This window comes from Solenopsis invicta, chromosome 12, assembly GCF_016802725.1.
Source record: "Solenopsis invicta isolate M01_SB chromosome 12, UNIL_Sinv_3.0, whole genome shotgun sequence".
NCBI classification, from domain to species: domain Eukaryota; kingdom Metazoa; phylum Arthropoda; class Insecta; order Hymenoptera; family Formicidae; genus Solenopsis; species Solenopsis invicta.
Window position 1 is genome coordinate 17411798 of NC_052675.1, and position 18325 is coordinate 17430122.

General features: G+C 34.9%; 1 protein-coding gene across 4 annotated transcripts in view; it reads right to left on the reverse strand.

Moving 5' to 3' along the window:
• LOC105195967 (beta-1,4-N-acetylgalactosaminyltransferase bre-4) overlaps nt 1-18325 on the reverse strand; it is a 143207-nt gene that overhangs the window by 99971 nt on the left and 24911 nt on the right. The window contains exons 1-2 of one of the 4 annotated variants that reach the window (XM_039455492.1): nt 14156-14499; nt 10819-11078 (exon numbers count right to left, since the gene is read on the reverse strand). The exons of 2 other annotated variants lie outside the window; for them this stretch is intronic. The gene's annotated coding sequence lies outside the window, so the exon portion shown is untranslated. Of the gene's footprint in view, nt 1-10818; nt 11079-14155; nt 14500-18325 lie in introns of those variants that run through there. One more of the 4 variants, XM_011161638.3, reaches the window with a different exon arrangement.

Below are 18325 nucleotides of genomic sequence, written 5' to 3' on the forward strand. Positions count from 1 at the left end.
TAATTAAAATCAGTGACAAAAATATTTTAAGAAATAACACGTCTCCGTAATTAGAAGTTTTTCATTAACAATAAAAAGTTCTTTCATTTAGCAAAGCTTTTCTTTGGATAAGTGACGGTAATTTTTCATGCGGAAAGAACAACTTTACTGTAGTATATAAAAATTTAACTAAATACAGAACAGAATATAATTTTATATTGATCAAAAATTATTATGTGAGACATTCAAGCATGATGACGCTGCTGCAAAAAGTTTTAACAATTAGCTTAAATGTCCAATATAAATCTTTTAATGGTTCAATAAAATTATTTTCAGATCTGTATTTCAGCAAAATTGTTTTTTCCGTGGAAACTTGGATAAAAACATTAGCAGAGAGAAACGCATTTGTATAGCAACGTATTTGCATTTAAGTATAGATACAATTTAATGAATTTTGCAAAGCCATACAAAAAATGTGTGCGTTGCAGAATTCTATGCTTCAATGATTTGAACTTGAATGTGTGAATGTTTCAACGCGAATAGAAACATCGCAAACGTGTTTTTATTTTATTAATTTTTGTATTTAACAAGTTTTATAATTGCGCGAGCCATGAATATCCAGTTTTAACAACAAGTTTTAAACTCAAACACGCCGTGCCCTTTCCGATTGCTTTATGCATTTTCAACTGCTATACATTCCTGTAAAAATTAAAGCAGCACGTGTGTGGATGTACGTGTATTTGCGATACAATGACTCATTAAAATATCAAATGCCATGATACCGGCTAGTGATAATCAATCGCGAACATATACATATGCGCGCGATTAATGGACGATATCGATCGGCAAACGTTTTTAGAAAATGTTACACAATACCGCAAGGTTTCGAAACGTAATTAAGCGAGACAGTAAAGGCATGGTTTTTTTTTTTACCACAGTATTCGCATGTTTCATATTTCGTGATATCGAGCAGAAGAAAATAAAAAAAAAAGAGTGTACAGTAAAAACAATAAGAAAATACACTGACGCGTTTCAAAACATTTAAAAAATATTTGCAAACATAAATATTTGTATTTCTTGTATTCCTATATATTTTTTATCAACAAGTTTGAATATAAACTTTGGTAAGTTTTAAAGAAAACTTCTACATTATGTTTTACTATTAATTTTATTACCTTCATATTCTTGATTGTAGTATTAATATTAATAATAATAATTTTTATCTCGTTTCATATTATTAAAACGAAATAAAAATTATTAAAAAAATATCTATGATAATTTTGCAATTAATTTCTTTAATAATATAATACTTAAAACTGTCTTCCTACATATTTATACATAACTTTTTACTTATCGGTCAAAGATGTAATGAGCACTAACAAGCTAAATTAATATGTAAATTTTTAAATAAATATGTAAAAAACTTCATATAAAATGTATAATGTACAATCTATGTACATATATCACACATCCTTTCATCAATAATTATATAAGAATTAATGATTTTTTTTTAGATTTATTGTCATACATCTGACAGCGTTTGGCAAAACTATGAGAATTCAAATCTTTCACACACATACATACACATAGATCCGATTTTTATTCTTTATCAGGCTTACGTTAATCCTCTGTGCAGTGTCACGTTGCGCTGTTAGAAAAATGGACTTAAATTACGCTCTTTTTCGTGTAAAATAGAAAAAAGTGGATTATGTGTAAAAAAACCGCAAAACAAACACGGAATGAACAGATTGCGCCAATTTTTCAAATTTCTTTATCTATTTTCAATGAAAACTGAAAAATACCCTTCACAAATATTGGAGAAATATTATCTGACATAATATTTCTCTATTATAATTTCAAAATGATCCATTTTAGTATTCAATTACTATTTTACCGTACACCTTAATTATTCCATTTATTACATATTCGTCGAAGAATGTATTTTTAAAATTAACATCCGATTTTCTGAGAAATATTGTATACCGAGTGTAGTAAATGCTGTGCCACTCGGGAGTATCAAATATGACATTTTTTCAAGTACGCTTCTTCCGAGATATTTACGTAGTATTCATAGTCGGAGAAGGTATGTCATGCATATTTATACCGCATGAATTACACCGGAAGATGTACTCACTCTTCTTGCTACATCCCCTTAAAAGTACACGTTGTACGCATATCGAAATATTAATTCTCAATATTACTGAACCATCGTATATCACTAATCACAAGTTACTCGTTGTTAGCATGTGCGTACCAGAAATGTGTCAACATCGAATAAATGAATAATTTCATCATGAATTTCATACGGAGTAAATCCATTTGATACATCCATTTTGTTTAATCAATGAATTTTTAATTGTCATCGACACGAAATTACTTCAGGGTTACGCCACGCGATATGCAAAGCTTGAGAACAATCTGCCGCCGGTTGCAAATCACAATGATTAATTCAGTAGCTACAAAATACGTTGTCAAGACGACATATACAATATATTATATGTATATGAATGAAGTCTAAGAAAGTTGAAGATTCTGGACCTAATAGAGGAATATTAAATATTAGGAACAGGAATCAAAACTTTAGAATCAGTTTTCTCAATGAAACACTATAGATAAATAATAAGTCATGTTGTACCTTGTACGACACATTTATGTTTTGCGTCTTATTCGTATCCATTGTGCGTTTCGTTTAATATTCATTATGAAAACTAATTCTAAAACTTTAATTCCTATTTCTAATAACTAATATTTTTTTAATAAGCGCAGAGCCTAATGCATAGAAATTCTGAAACTAGAAACTTTAATATCTTATTTAATACAAGTGTCCAAAAAAAGAGTGTAAAAAGTATTTTTAAAAAATACTTTAAATATACTTTAAAAATAACTTAAACATAATTCTTTAAAAGATTTTGTTAGGTAACTAATAGAAAATAAATATGAATGAAGAGCTCATGAAAGAGTTTCTTATCCTTAATGATTTAAAAGTCAAATTAGTAGCATTGTTACGATCAGTAGTATTTTTTACCGACTCACTGTCAGGAGATTCTAAGGCGATGTGTCCCTCGAGAACTCCTATAAAATAAACGGTAATTATAAGACCGCGTAATAAATAGACGAGTTAGTTATTTATTCCCGTCTACAAACTCTCTAAGGGCACATAGGGCACGTAAATAAAGTGTACGTACGTGGAATATAAAGTGTACGTGCCGGCTTATATCGTCGCGTCGGCTGGAAAGTTCGGGCATATTTTAACCACGAGACGTACCGGAACTCCCGACTGAAATACGCGCTTTATTTTCAATATGATTCTCTCGTTTCACTTAATCAACGCCCCGGAAAGTCGAAAGAGAAACGCTCATCCAATGCAAAGTTCGAATAATGAATAAGAATGAACAAAAGCAGGTATAATTTAATCTTTCACAACGACTAAAGCGAGGTACTTAATATGCAGACTATATTAAAATTGGAATCGTGATTTGTTTAAATTACAGACGCGAAATGGCAAAAGATTTTTAAGTTTAACTCTTCTTTAGTAGAGGCTCAATTGGAAAATAACATTGGCAGCACATTTTCTATTTTCGACTCGATTACTTTCATTATCAGTCATTGTGCGCGTAATTAAGTCTAAATAACGTCAAAGATATGTTAATGTGTTTCCTGCGTCGACCGATCTGCGTCGTGCGATATGTGTGCCATTGGCGTGGGAGTGCACGTAAACAATGCGGTCGTATAAGTGCGAAGCAGGTGCCGCTACCGCAAATGCCAACGTCGTCTTCATCGTCGTCGTCAATTTAAAGCGACCGTCGACGGCTCGTAATTGGCCCCGATAACAATCCGCGATCCGTGAGGCCGGCGGATGCGATTAAACGCGCGCCTGCCATCGTAAGCGAGCAGTGATAAAGTGGACTCGTATACGGAATAACGATTGCGATCGTGCCATACCAAAGCCCAAACTCGTGCCATTCTGCAGATCGCTAGGTGCTGAGACTAATACTTGAGGCTGTACGACCGAGAATGATATCGGATTTGATTGTAAGGGGAAATATTCGCAGAGAGACAGTGTAACCTAATTCAATCTTTTATAATATCCATCCTCTGAGAATATGTAAAAAATTGTATTAATAAATTAAATAATTTTTATTTTACAAAACCGTGATTGATATTAAAAATTAATTATGACAAAATGACAGAATAAAAGTAAAATTAAGCAATTTTGGAATAAATTAAATTTTAAAGCTGAATATCTAAAATTTGTTCAGTATATCATTATAATTTAATTCTATATAAAATGTTTTTTTTTAACAAAATTTTAATTTAAGAATATATAAGACATTTTTCAAAATATTAAGAAAATTATGAAATAATTACTAATTGTTTTATATTGCATTTGAAAGTAGTAGAAAAAATTTTGCGGCGATTTTCTATCTGGATAAAAAATTATTTCAATAAGAAGTAAACAATGTGCTCTAATAAAAATCTAATTAATAACAAAATAAAAAATAATAATAAAAATCTTTTTAAATTTAAGTGCTTTAAATATTCAAGATGATTTGTGTAAAGTTTTATTGCAATGCAAAGATCAGTTTTGTAAAAGAAAACAAAATTTATTTGCTTACAAAGTAATTAAACAAACAATCACAACAAAACTTTGTAAAAATCATCTTGAGTACTTAAAGTGCTTACACAAAAAAAATTGAGATTTGTCTTAATGTTGTAAAAATAATTTAATTTTTAATAACAAAGCCAATAAACTATAAAAATGTTACTAAATAAAAATATAATTTTATTCGCACAACTTTAATATGCATACAGTTTATTTAAAGTGTCGATATTAAATAAATTTCTAAATTTTTTTTATTTTGCAGGGACTATATATTTGATACATTCTTAAAATTTGAAAATGAATACTAATATCTCTCTTTAAAATGAAGAATTTAATAACAATCAAATTTTACTGACAAATTGTTAATTGATGTATAAACAATGATTAAAAGTATCGTATTCTATAATAAGCAATTCTATAATATTGACTTCCCGATAAATTTCCCAATAGAACGTCCGTAATAATTAAAGTTTCTAACAAATCGGAAGAACGTCAGTCGCGTTCAATATCGTCTCCTGAAACTTCAATACGTTGTGAGAATTAGAACCGCGCTGAAACGACAAACACACGTAAAGAGTGTAATCTATTTATCCGGGCAAACTAATAAAACGACACAATGCGCAATTTGGTCATCGTCGATGAATGGACGTAAACCCCACAAGATATTTTCCACGACGTGCTCATGATATAATGGGGAAGCAGAAAGTGGCTGAATGGTAACGACGAATCGTTCGACGTTAGCTCGGATTATGCGAGCGCTATGAAAGGCGTGAATCGCTATCGTTTGAGCGCGAGCGCGTGACTTTCATACGCGTAAAACGCAACGATAGCAAAGAAATACCGTCCATCGCGATCATAAAATACACTTCACATTTCCCCTATTTCACTCGCATCGTCAATATCCGTTGCAAAATAATTGCTACTCGTGGAAACCGTTTTGTTTGAAGAATGATTGATGAGAACAAGTACTTCTCTCCCTTTCCCCTCATCCTTGTTACGCAATCGTTCTTCCCATTAATCTATTAAAAACTTTCTGCCGTGTATGAAACTGCGTCACAGGTTACTGTTTCAATATTATGATGGAAAGTTCATTATCATTGAAAAAATGAAAGCGTAACGTAGAAAATCGTGGAAAAAACATGTTTGTCTGTACACCGTTGAATTCGTACAGTGTCGAATTCTATTCAATTTAAGTTACTTTTAATCCGAGGGGAAATTCACAGCCGGCATTGGTGTACAAAATTTCGGCAGTGGACTGCCGAAAAAAGTAAGCAGTGACCTATAATATTGACGGCATTGTCGTCAGTGGTTGGGGAGTGGTGAGCTCACTTCAGAGTCGGTTTTTCGATCATGGGGTTGAGCACAAAAATTTTTGAATACTTCGGGAAAGCTTTAGAATTCTTGTGCAGGCATTGGCGTATGATAATGGGCACGCGGTAGTGTTCATAATTGCATGGCATTGCCTTAATTTTAATATAGGATTGACGGCATTGTAGGCATTGACTAACAATAAGCATTGTCGGCAGTGTACAAAAATGTCGGCAGTGTTTTACAGCAATGCCAAAAATCGGCATTGGTGTACAAAATTTTGGGTTGTGAATTCCCCCTCGTTTTAATCATATTCATAGGTCGCCGTTGCTCCTGCATAATATGCCGTCAATTTAAACTACAACAATCAAGTTAAACAAATTAATTGTAAAAATGTCAAATACGACTTCAATTTGTTATTTACTAGATGCATAAAATAAAGACACTGCTTAATGAGATTGTTCTTTTAACTACAATATTTTGTATTAAACTAATAAATTGCGACGCATCCAGAAGTTAAAAATAACAAAATGTTATTCAACTCAAGGAATTGGTTCAAATTTCGCTCTTTAATATTTAACAGCGCAATTGAAAGTATGCGAAATGTTACTTCGAGAAATGCCGCTATGAACAAGACCTTTGTAATACATCTATATATAATGTACTCAAGGGCGGTGATTTCGTTAAAAATTCCACGTTAATTTAATTTGACTTTCCCGCGTCCTCGACAATTCAATAAAGGATCCTTTAATATCGCAAAACAATCACTTCGCAGACGCGTTTTTGACGGGTCGCGTCGAAATGAAATTTGCACGTTACCCGGTGAACCGGGAAACAAAGAAGCGATCGAAACTCAGCGCAAATGCGCGCGCGCGCGAGCCAACGAGCGTTACCGAAAACCAGCGTTACCGATACGCGGCTCGTATATTTCGGGTGATAACGCACGCATGGGATAGCCCGTGGTTCTCGCGAAGCACCGAAGAGCGTATATACGCCCGGTAATATCCCCGGGGAAACAACACGCGCTGTGATAAAAAATAATTTACAGGCAAAGTGATGACTTTGCGCGCCGCGCGTTCAATTATCGCGCAGCAGCGTGTGTGCAGTGTGACGACAGTTTCACGCTGACGTTAGTTAGGGGCGTCACGATTTATGACAGGCGCGATGAGTGGCCTGTGTTGTGGTCCATTTACACGGAACAATTATACCGACACACACACACACACACACACACACACACACACACACACACACACACATATACGGTGTATCGTTATTATTTCGACACGTCTCATTAGGGGGAGAAGGCCAGTTTTCGTAATTATTTAGTTGCTTCAAGTAAACACTTTATCTTACCCGGAGGCTCATATTTCATGTAGACAGGAGGATGGATACGCTCTCTCGATTTACGAGTGAAATTAATGAAAACAACGGAGATCTGACAAAAAAATTTCAAGTGATCGGACAGTTCAATTTCCAATCGAACAATACTAAATAGTCCGCAAAATAAAAAACTCCATGTTAAAAAGATACTCTATTTTACTGCTATACATTTACAAATAAAATAATTGGAAGGAGCAAAAAATAAAATATTTCGAAACAAAATTCTAACAGTATTTTAAGTACTCAACAAAAAATTAAAATCTATGCAAAATAGTTTCTTAAATTAAACTAAATAAATATCTCTCTTGTAACTTTCTCTTTTGCCTCTTTTGTGTCTATTTGTCTTGCGATAAAACTATCTATAAAAAAAGCAAAATTGCAATATTGATAATATTGTGTACAGATACTTATTGAAAGACTTGACGGCAGGTATATTGTGTAGATAAGTCAAGTACGACAAGTATCAAGATAAACGCGACAAATGTCATCCTACTAATCAGTGCGACAGGTCAATGGCAGCGCTACATAATCCGTCAGCTTTTATCCTAATAGCCGACTTCTCGCCCTCGACGATAGTGTTATCTGTCAATTAAGCAAGCGCAGTGCAAGTCAAGCAGACACCGCACACACACCGCCAGTAACGAGAATGAATCCGATCGTGTGTCATTTCATTTATGCATGGTATTCATAATGCCCCCCGCCCGTTAATAATTTTTATTAAATTTTTTTTCCCGATCGATATTCGCGCACGGTATATAAATTAGAAAGGGGAAGAGCGGGAAAGAGCATGTAGAGAAAAAACGATGAGATATCGATAGGTCGAGCAAGAAGTTACGCGGAAAACTGCCGCGATTTTACGCGAATTTCTACGTGATAAGGCGTGAAGCGCGTTGAAACGGAAGTGTAGTTATCGCAGACACTTCAGAGACTACTCGTCAATACGATAAGCGTAATAAATAGTCGATATTTCCGATTAGAGCTATTTAAACCGTTAACGGCGATGTTTATGACATGTGATATTATATTAATCGCGAATCCGGGAATACCACACTTCTCTGACGAATAAATATTGGATACGAATTTTGCAAATGCCATTCTCTTTTATATTCTCTCGCAGTTTCATGTCTTGTCTAAGGAATGTCTGCATTCCTTGCACCCATCATCATCTTCTAATAACTTTGACGACTATCGATAGAAATTTTAAAATGTTACTTTCCATAACACTGCAAATAACCAGATAATGAAAAATCATTTTGAAAAAACAAAGGTCTTAATACGTTTGTGTAAGCGACTTTACCATGGTCATACGTTTGTTGGTTTTCTTCCATCGTTAATAAACAAGCTTTCTGTATATTTGACTTCTGTTAATTTTTAGAAAGATATATTGTATCATTTACGTTGTTTTTTCAGGATGAATTGATCACATTTATGTAACAAGAAACGTCCAACCCACGTGTAATGATCTTCCGTTTCAAGAAAATTTCAAATAATCTTTGATGTGATTTAAAAATGTAGATATAGTAAAAATTGATTTATTGGTTTTGGACACATATTAGGCTTGGATCATTTTGTTTAATGTAAAAAAATATACGGATTATTTAATGATTACAATAATTCAAAAATTATAATTTCATGGATTGGACGTTTCTTGCATAACTATGGCCAATTTTAAGATGCTGGAAAAAGTCAAGTAAAACCGAAACGTCCATCTCAAGTTAATCTTATAGTATTAAATGTAAATTCTAATTGATTATAATAATTTACATCAATTATATTATATTGCTCACTTTTTAGCTGTTTCTTATAATACGAATTGCGATTGCATTGATTGAGCCACTTCTTTTCATTTCTCTCTCTTTCCGATTGCCTCTCTCTTTTTCTCTCTGGCTCTCTCGCCGTATATGCAAGCCGTAGGAAATGAACCGTAATACACGGAGGCGTATAATTCGTGCGCCACGTCGCCGCGGCTTCGCAATCGCGAGCCGACAGACTTTCAGATATATCAAGCGGATCTCGCGTCCTCCTCTCGCAATCCACGAAATTACCAATGCGACACCGTATAACGAAACGGACATCTGGCACGTTAAGTAACAGGCGACTACCACGCTTGCACGATTGGGTACACGCTCGCACAACCTCCGCAAGCAAATCTCTCGAGAGTACGTTATTTTTGGCACGCGTAAATGGATACATGGCGAAACTATCGAGTCATTTTCGATTGACGATACGAAAAACTAAGAAGTACATGGTTCAATACATCGAGAAATTTTCCATTTGAAAGTGTACAGAAATAAAGGAATTTTCACGAACGAGATTTCGAAGAAGAAATTAATGGTATCATATATTGTTAAAGTTTCATGATGTCGAATTCTACCTAATTTAAATTATTTTTAATTATTTTTATATCAATTGTCAATTTAACTAAAAAAAAAAAAAAACAATAAAATTAAACAAGTTAATATTAAAATGTTAAATTTGACTCAAATTTATTATTTAAAAGGTGCATACTACGTTAATACGAACACTATTTTGGAACTAATTTAATCACAAAAATAGGTTGATTAGATAAAGTTCTTTTGACTACATATTTTGTGTGAGAATAATGAACTTCGACCCACATAAAAGTTAACAAAAATAAAATGTTATTTAACTAAAAGGAATTGATTTAAATTTGATACTTTCATATTTAACAGAAAGAAAAATAATAAAATATAACAAAGTTGAGAGATTTATTTAAAAAAAAATTAAACTTTTTAATAACAGTTAATAATTTAATAACCGTTTGGAATAAAATGTTTTGAAAATCAAAAGATTTGACGAATCTCTACGGTTAACGCAATACCACTGAATTTAAATCAGTGAATATATTACTTGAATCAGTACACTAATTAAATGATGGCCCATTTAACCAATATTCGCTAATTATAGTTCCTAGTTCCTCGTCCCAGTATACCTAGAGACTTTCCAACCGTCGATGGAAGATTAATACTGTCTATTTAAGCTAGTTTACGTCGACTGTATATTAACTAATCCTAGATTAGCAATTCGCTCTCCTTTACTGCAACGTTGTGCGCAACATGGCAAAACCAGATTCAATTAGGATTAGCGACGGTTATTGCTAAAGCAGCTGATAGTTTGCTAGTAAAGAGACATTTTCACGTAGAGATATTATACAGAATATAATATATTCTGTATTTTACTCATACAATATATTATATTGTATAAATAATATATAGAGGAAAAAATTATAATACATCAAATAATTTAATAATAACCCCTTAAAAAAATTTAATATTAAATTAAGTGTCACGATAAAAAATGCCTCGAGACTATTCGTGCCGGAGGTAAATAACAATTTCCAAAAATATTTTTAATAAAAAAAAAAACTCGCGCATTGAAAAAAGATAGCACACCGAAAAGATTAAAGGTCGAGCGTCACGGACGCGCTCTGGCTATGTAATCATTACAAATCTGCAAACTGCATTCCAAAGCGGCAGTTCTCCTTCAATTCTCGTTCTCGCACGAGACCTTACGTAATCCCTTACCTTCTTCGCTTTCTCGCCTGTCTTTCTCCTTCTCTCTTTCAGCAACGCTCAAGCTTGTGAGTCTTCAGAGCTCGCCCACGTCAGATAGCTCATCTCTCTCTCTTTATTCCGGTTTCTGTCTTACTCAGCCCCCCCCCCCTCTCTCTCTCTCCTGAGCAGTTCGGCGTAAGCGGCAGCCTTGGCCTTCGAGGTTTCAAACGAGATCCATCGAAGCCCTCCTTTAGGTCGACTCGTCCTCATCTTTTCTTTCTCTATTGATCCTAGAATACCACATATGTCTTGCCCTCACACGAAAGCGCTTTTATACTGATGGGTCTCGCGCACCCCACGTCGATTTAATGCATGTAATAGAATGATTCTAATAGAATAACGCTTTCTTTTATTGATTTTTTTTTAGTATAATGTTTCTCATTACTTTTTATTCTTATTATTCTTTTTTCATCGTTAACCTTTTCATTTCTACCTCTATTACAATGATTATTATTCGATCAAGCATACGCGCCGCTTCAAACGCGGTCAGCAAAAGTAAAATTGGCCAAAATCCTCATCGACGTTATTAAAATTTTATTCGCTCTAACTTACGTATGTAAAATACGTAATTAATATCTGAGAATGTATAAGTCTCGAGTTTTATGTAAATGATTAAGGCATGAACACAATGAAGGGATATTAGATCTTAGCAATAGAAATTGAAATTTTAGAATCAGTTTTCTCAGTAAACATTAAATACACAACAGATATGAGTAAAATGTGAGGCATAAATGTGCCATACAAGACACAACATATAATTTATCTACGGTATTTATTGCGGAAACTGATTCTCTAATTCCTATTCATAATATTCCTCCATTGTGAGCAGGGTCTAAGTCACCGCGAGTAAACGCGCTCAGAAAGAAACCAGCCTTCAAAACTCTCAATCAATGGCTCGTGTTAAAAATTCGTGTTGTTCGATTCCGGTCGAGGTTCTACGAACCTCGGAGCCTGCGGGGTTATAGAATTAGGACGGTAATCTAAGACCTTCCAAGGAAACACGTGGCCGAAATAAAGATCACCTCGTGTGAACGAACGTGGCGCCGATGCAGTAACTGACCTTCTCAATGCAACCGGTTTTGCATTCACAGATTTTCCTCTGCCCCTCCGTGCGTCGCTCCCTAGAGCTGGGTTATACATCTGCGAACGAACAGCGAACGAACACGCACGTTCGAGTTTTCGCACGTTCGTGTTCTGAGGTCATACGTTCCTTTTCTCAGTTGTAACGAACACCAGCATTCGGCCAGATTCGCTGTATGTAATAATTTGAGACTTTTGTGACACTTGTATATACAACACGTACAAAAAAAAATTAAAATAAATAGCTGATAAAGTCGATAAAATCAAAGAACTTTTTTAAATCTCTTCTCTTCAATATTTATACGCTTTCACAACTCGGAATGCGATTACGATGGTACAGAAGAAAAGCAGCAAATGCGCGTCCACATCGAACACGAATTGTCTCTGATTTACCGCGTCGTGAGGAAATCGAGCCAAACGCGAATCGTTCTATTCGCATTTGCTTTGACATATACATCTGCTAAATAATGATAATGAAAGTTCATGTTTGCCCTCTTTCGTTCCCTAAGTATACCCAGCTCGGATAATCGGAATTCCTTCGCTGGATATGTCGCTCATTTACTACAGAAACGACGCAATTGACATTTAGTCGTTTGCAAAAAAAAAAAGAAAATTCTCATAAGTCAATATACTAAATAATAGAGGAGAAGATAATATTATGGGCTGATAAATTAAGTAAATATGTCTTATAACAAATGTCAGCTATTGCATATTGGCATATTAGTGCCATAACGACAGGCCATTAAACAAATAATTCCATAAGTAATTACTTGAATTCGTCATCTAATAATGGAAATAATTACTCGTTATGTGTCCATTATATATTAAATGACAAATTCTAGTAATTATTTACGGAATCATTTGTTTAATAGCATCCCGTCATAGCACTAATATGTCAATACGCAACCGACACATTTGTTATAAAGCATTTTTATACCTTCGAGCATTTCGAAATCTTTTCAAAATATATTTTAATATTTAATTACACATACTTTCTCATTTTTACATACTTCCTCGTTTTTCTTAAGCGTTATTCACTTGAATGTTTTTTGTTATTTAATTATTTATTCGGTATACATTTCGAGTCATGCAAAGTTAAATCATAACAGAATTTTTCAAAATTTTGATACATAGAAGTAATTATTCGATAAGGTGACTGTTTACTGCTAATCTATAGCTTACATTACATAGATTATAGATTTTCAGTATTGCAGTTTATATGCGGAAGGCTCATGTGCGTACCTACGTTTGCGCCCAATCTGCAAAATTCTCTTTTTATTTTGAATAAATATATAATTTTATAAAAACTGTTTTTTTTAATTAAAACTAATTTTTGTTAATTTATTCTCGTGATTTATATTACTATTACTGTTCCTCTTCGATCCATTACGCAGTATCGCTACATGTTTTTATAAATACCATTCAATATAATATGTTATAACTTTGAATCTAAAAACTATCAAAGAACAGTTTGATAAATATAATCATCAAGTTTCCATCAATTAAAAATATTAATTATTAACAAAGTTATATTGTATGTAAACGGGTGGCCACAGTACTATTTTCTCCTCTACTCTAATTCCTTAACAATCAATTACTCCGAAATCTCGAATTAAAAATGACACTGTACAATTTTAATGATTCAAAATATTCGAACTGGTGAACTTTGTTTTTTGAATTACGTCGATGTAAATAAGCGATATAGAAACAGCAACAATTCAATGTCCTTTCTTACGGACTACACGGTCCGTTCACGGATTATTCGTGTCTCTTGTGAAAACGTAAATGCTCCTTTATGTTTTGAAGTGGGGAATAAGAGAGAACCGTTGCCGTGCCGTTGATGATCGTGAATCATCAGCGTGTAAAAGACGATGTCGTGTAACTAGCATCATTCAAGGCTTCTTTCATGAACGACAAATGTTTTTCTAAAAGATCCAAAAGTCATTTATTTAGAATTTAAATAACCTGTCAGCCCCCCCCCCCTATTTTACGTATACTCATATTTAAAATGAGATTTATGTGATAATGAGATTGCTGTGAATTGGAAAACGACTGAGAAAATGCACAATACTTTTGTTCTTTTTTCGCAGTTTGGAACCGAACTACATGCAGTTTCTTTTTGTTCAGCGTGAACGAAAAACAAGGAGAGATGAAACGTGCAAGTTCAATCTTGAGGTGCGAGAAAAGAACAGATACAATTAGAGTATCAGCAATCCGTCCGTCTTACCCTTCTCTCCTTGCCAGCAATCAATGTCAAGATGTTTCTCACCGCTCAAGAGTCACTTCATTCCTTTTTTTCCCTCCTTCCAGTGTCACTTTCGCAAACGTCAATTTACAAATCGCGTCACGTACGCGCGACGTAGAGTATCCGGGAACCGTCTCGGCTACCGGGCGAGACGTGACTCGCTTGGCTTTGACGGAAAACGGGGAAAATCCGAAGCGAGACGAAACTGGAAACGCGCGAGAATCACCGAGGACAGGGAAGGAAAAACCCGGCGGAGTGCGCAAACCGCGCGAGACACTCCTCACCGTACGGAACGACGGCGTGGACTGACGGACGCGCTCGTACTCTCGTACAGCGCGGCTCGCCTAGCTGGCCTCGTCGTCGTCTAGGAGCCGACGAGGAGACACGCGCGCGTACGATTGGCCGCTGGCGCGCCGGCCGCGGGTCGCCGCGCGCCGATTGGCCCGCGCGCGCGCGGCCGCGAACTTCGGTGTATAAATCGAACCGTTGTGACCGCGAACGTGGAGATGACAACAAGATTGCGCCGCGAGACATCGGACCGATTTACGGAGAACTTATTTATGCAGGTCGGGTCAGTTCAACGAACATCCGGCGCGCTCCGGATTATCGCTCCCCCCCCCCCATCCACCGCTCCGACAAAAGCGACGATTTTTATGACTGTGAGATCGACGATTTGGAATACGATTACCTGGAATATGTAGACGGAGATCGCGGTGATTCTCCAGGAGCGATAGAAGTCTAGACGAGATTCATAAAAGTTTTGCGAGAGTCTAGTCGAGATTTTCATTATAGCTTTGCGTAATTCTATTCTGGTTAGCGACCGACTTATAATACATCGATCGCATTTCTGTGCCGAATAGACGTGAAGTTGATAAAACTTTCGCAGATTAAACATCCTTTTGTTTTTTTATTTCAAGGTGTTCTATTCATTGATCCTACATCCCGTTGTAGAGCATTGACCTTTCCATTGAGGATTTCTCAATATTTTTTTTTATTTTTTTTTTTTTACGAAAATGAGTTTTCTAGCTCACTGTCCAACCCTTCTCCTGCAGTAGCAAGATTATCCTAGTTCACAAGATTTTGTGGAAGTACATATGAAGATTATTTGATTGTTTTCGACGAGTCTAAATCTGCCATTGGACTATATCACACATTAAAAAATTTTTTTTTAATAAAAAAAGTATATTTTCTTAAAACTATATATTTTGATGCAAGCATATGTTTGTTCTGTTTAAATAAAAATATTTATTTTCAAGTAGACATATTACGTTAAATATATAATATTGTATTTTTATATTTTTTATATTTAACGATTTTACAAATATATAAGCTAGTAACATTGTTTCCTTACATTAAAAAATCTGATTATCTTGAATATAGAAATAGTTTAATACTGAATGTTTAGAACTGCAAAAAAATAACTTGATTAAAAATTATTTCTTCGTTTTATTTACATAAATATTTCAATTAAGAAATTTTAATTTAACTATAAGTAAGCTATTAGAAACAACAATTTTCTGTTTTGCACTAAAAATAACTGTTAATGTAAAGTATTGTAAACTAATTCTACTAAAGGTACTAAAAATGGAAAAATAACACGTGACTTCTTAGAAAGTCTCATTCGTTTCTGTCCTCAAAGTTAAGGTCCGAATAAAATGATCTATTTTGAAAAGCAATGTTTCACAAAAAGATGTGTGTCAGTGGGTAGACAGAATGCGAAGAAGCAGTTTCAATAATTCAGGAGCCTTCATTGTTCTCCCAAAGGTACAAAGAGATAACGACAAAAAGGGTTCGTTGCACATTAAATTAGAGTGGGTGGCATTGTTGCACATCCGCGACTTTGAATGCGATGTGGCAGCCTTAGCGAATGCAAAACGCGACAGTGCACGAAATCCTCGGTCTGCTGCGTTTGACTACGTTTCCTGCATGAAATTAAAATATGAAAGGGCATACGTATGAAAAATACGACCTTCGTCGCCAAAGGCGAACCGATAAAAATCAATGTCGCCGTCTTTTTTTATCGTTACGTTACGGTGCGCGGCGCGATGCATTTTGTTACTTTTCCTCTTTGCTTTTATTACGTTAATCGTAGCGCGACCAGGTCACGTATCGTTCGGCGAGTGGAGCTCACTTAAATTCTTACTTATTCGCTATTGGATATCTTTTCGTATCGTGGAAGCGTGCAGCGTACCTAGATATCCGAGAATTTTCAGCAAATATGAATAGCGGAGTTAACCTGAATAGCGCTCTGAGCTCTTGAATGTGCTTCGCGATATTGCGCAAACGTGTCTACCCACCCTCACTCGGGAAACAATGCGTATACGTGCACAAAACGCCAGAACTCGGTTGATTAAGAAAAACATATTACGCGTGCGCGCGCGTTTACTCGCGTTGCACTACAGACGCATAAAAGCGCTTGTCTTTCGCTCAAATCCCCGGGAACTCCTACCTTCCAAATCCTATTTTGCGGCAGTTTTCCCATTCGACTCGTCTCTCTTTCTCTCTCTTTCGCGGCGTTAAAAACTTTCGAGACTGCCGAGGCGGACAGTTTGTCGGTTTTAGCCCGAGTCACTGTAGGAAAAGCAGACAGCGGAGAATCCAGTCGGACCTAATAAAAAAAGCATGGATGCGTCCGAATGTAGCAGAAAATCTCACAAATTGCTCTCGGTAGACCTATTGTGCATCTTTTCGCTTGTTGAAAGTCCCTAACGAACCGTCCGCGCCATTGTTTATTTCAGAGTTAGCTGAACGTCACGACAATTTTCTCTTCTATTAAACAAACTTCTATGAAATTTTCTTGAAAAGATCAATAAATATAAAATTATTAGCAAGTATTCGAAATTTCCTAATATCATGTACATATATGTTGATAATTATTACAATCCATAAAATTTAAACTTTATTTAGAATTAAACAGAGAAATGAATGAATTTTTCATGAGAGAGACTCCGCTGAAAATTTAATTAGCGAGAGATTAAGTACTTTCAGTGAGTTACAATTTAAAGGCTATTGACATTCTGGTACCTCTGGCAAAGAGAACGCAACGACGGCGACGCACTGATTGACGTATCCGCAAATAAATTTTTATGAAGAGATTTTGCAGGCGACAAAATTTTCACATATTCTCTTGAATATTCAGTTGTAGCCGCGCGAGAGTAGTCATATATTTCAATTTTCATTCTGACGCATTCCCATCCCCAATGTGAAAAAAAGTCCGTAGGACATCCCAATTTCCCAACTCGTCGTTAGTCACAGTACGGTCAAAACTGGCATTTTCAAGGCGGACAAAACGCGATTGTACGTTCACTTGTACACGCCACCGCGCTATCGCGCGCCGCAGCGTCAACTTCCCATTCGTCGGCATCACGCAACTGTAACCGCGCTAATATCAAACGTGCGGTGCAGTTTCGAACGCAAATCTGCGCGGCCTCCGACCTCTTTTTTCCCCCTGTCATTTATTGTTGTTTGCGCCACTATTCTGGTTTCTGCTTGACTGATTAATAACGAGCGAAGTCTTCTTCCGCTCGACGTTCCTGAAATTTTTCGTCATTGTGGCGAATTGCCTGTCACGTCGGCAGACTGTCATTAGTCTTACAATACTTTCGGAATTGTTTCCAAATAAGCGAGAAAGTGTTAAAAAGAAATTACGTCATAAAAATTCAAGATATTAAAATATACTAGGAGTAATAATATAAATAAAAAATGTGATAAAACGTTAAAAAGGTTGACGTGAAAATTTATTAAGGATGTATAGGACATTTTTCAAAACATTAAGAAAATTTATGAAAAAATTAGAGTTCTATAATGCATTTGAAAGTAAGAAAAATTTGAATTTGTGATTTTTTATCTTGATAATAAGTTAATTCAATAAGAAAAGTACTCTAATGAAAATATAATTATTAATGAAATAATGAAAAATAAATCTGAAATTTTTTATTCAAATACAATATTTTAAATATTCAAGATGATTTATGTAAAGTTTCATTGCGATGCAGAGACCAGTTTCGTAAAATAAACAAAATTTATTTGCTTACAAAGTAATTAAACAGACAATCACAATAAAACTTTGAATAAATTATCTTGAATATTTAAAGTGCTTACACAAAAATTGTAAGAATTTTCTTAATGTTGTAAAGAAATAATTCAATTTTT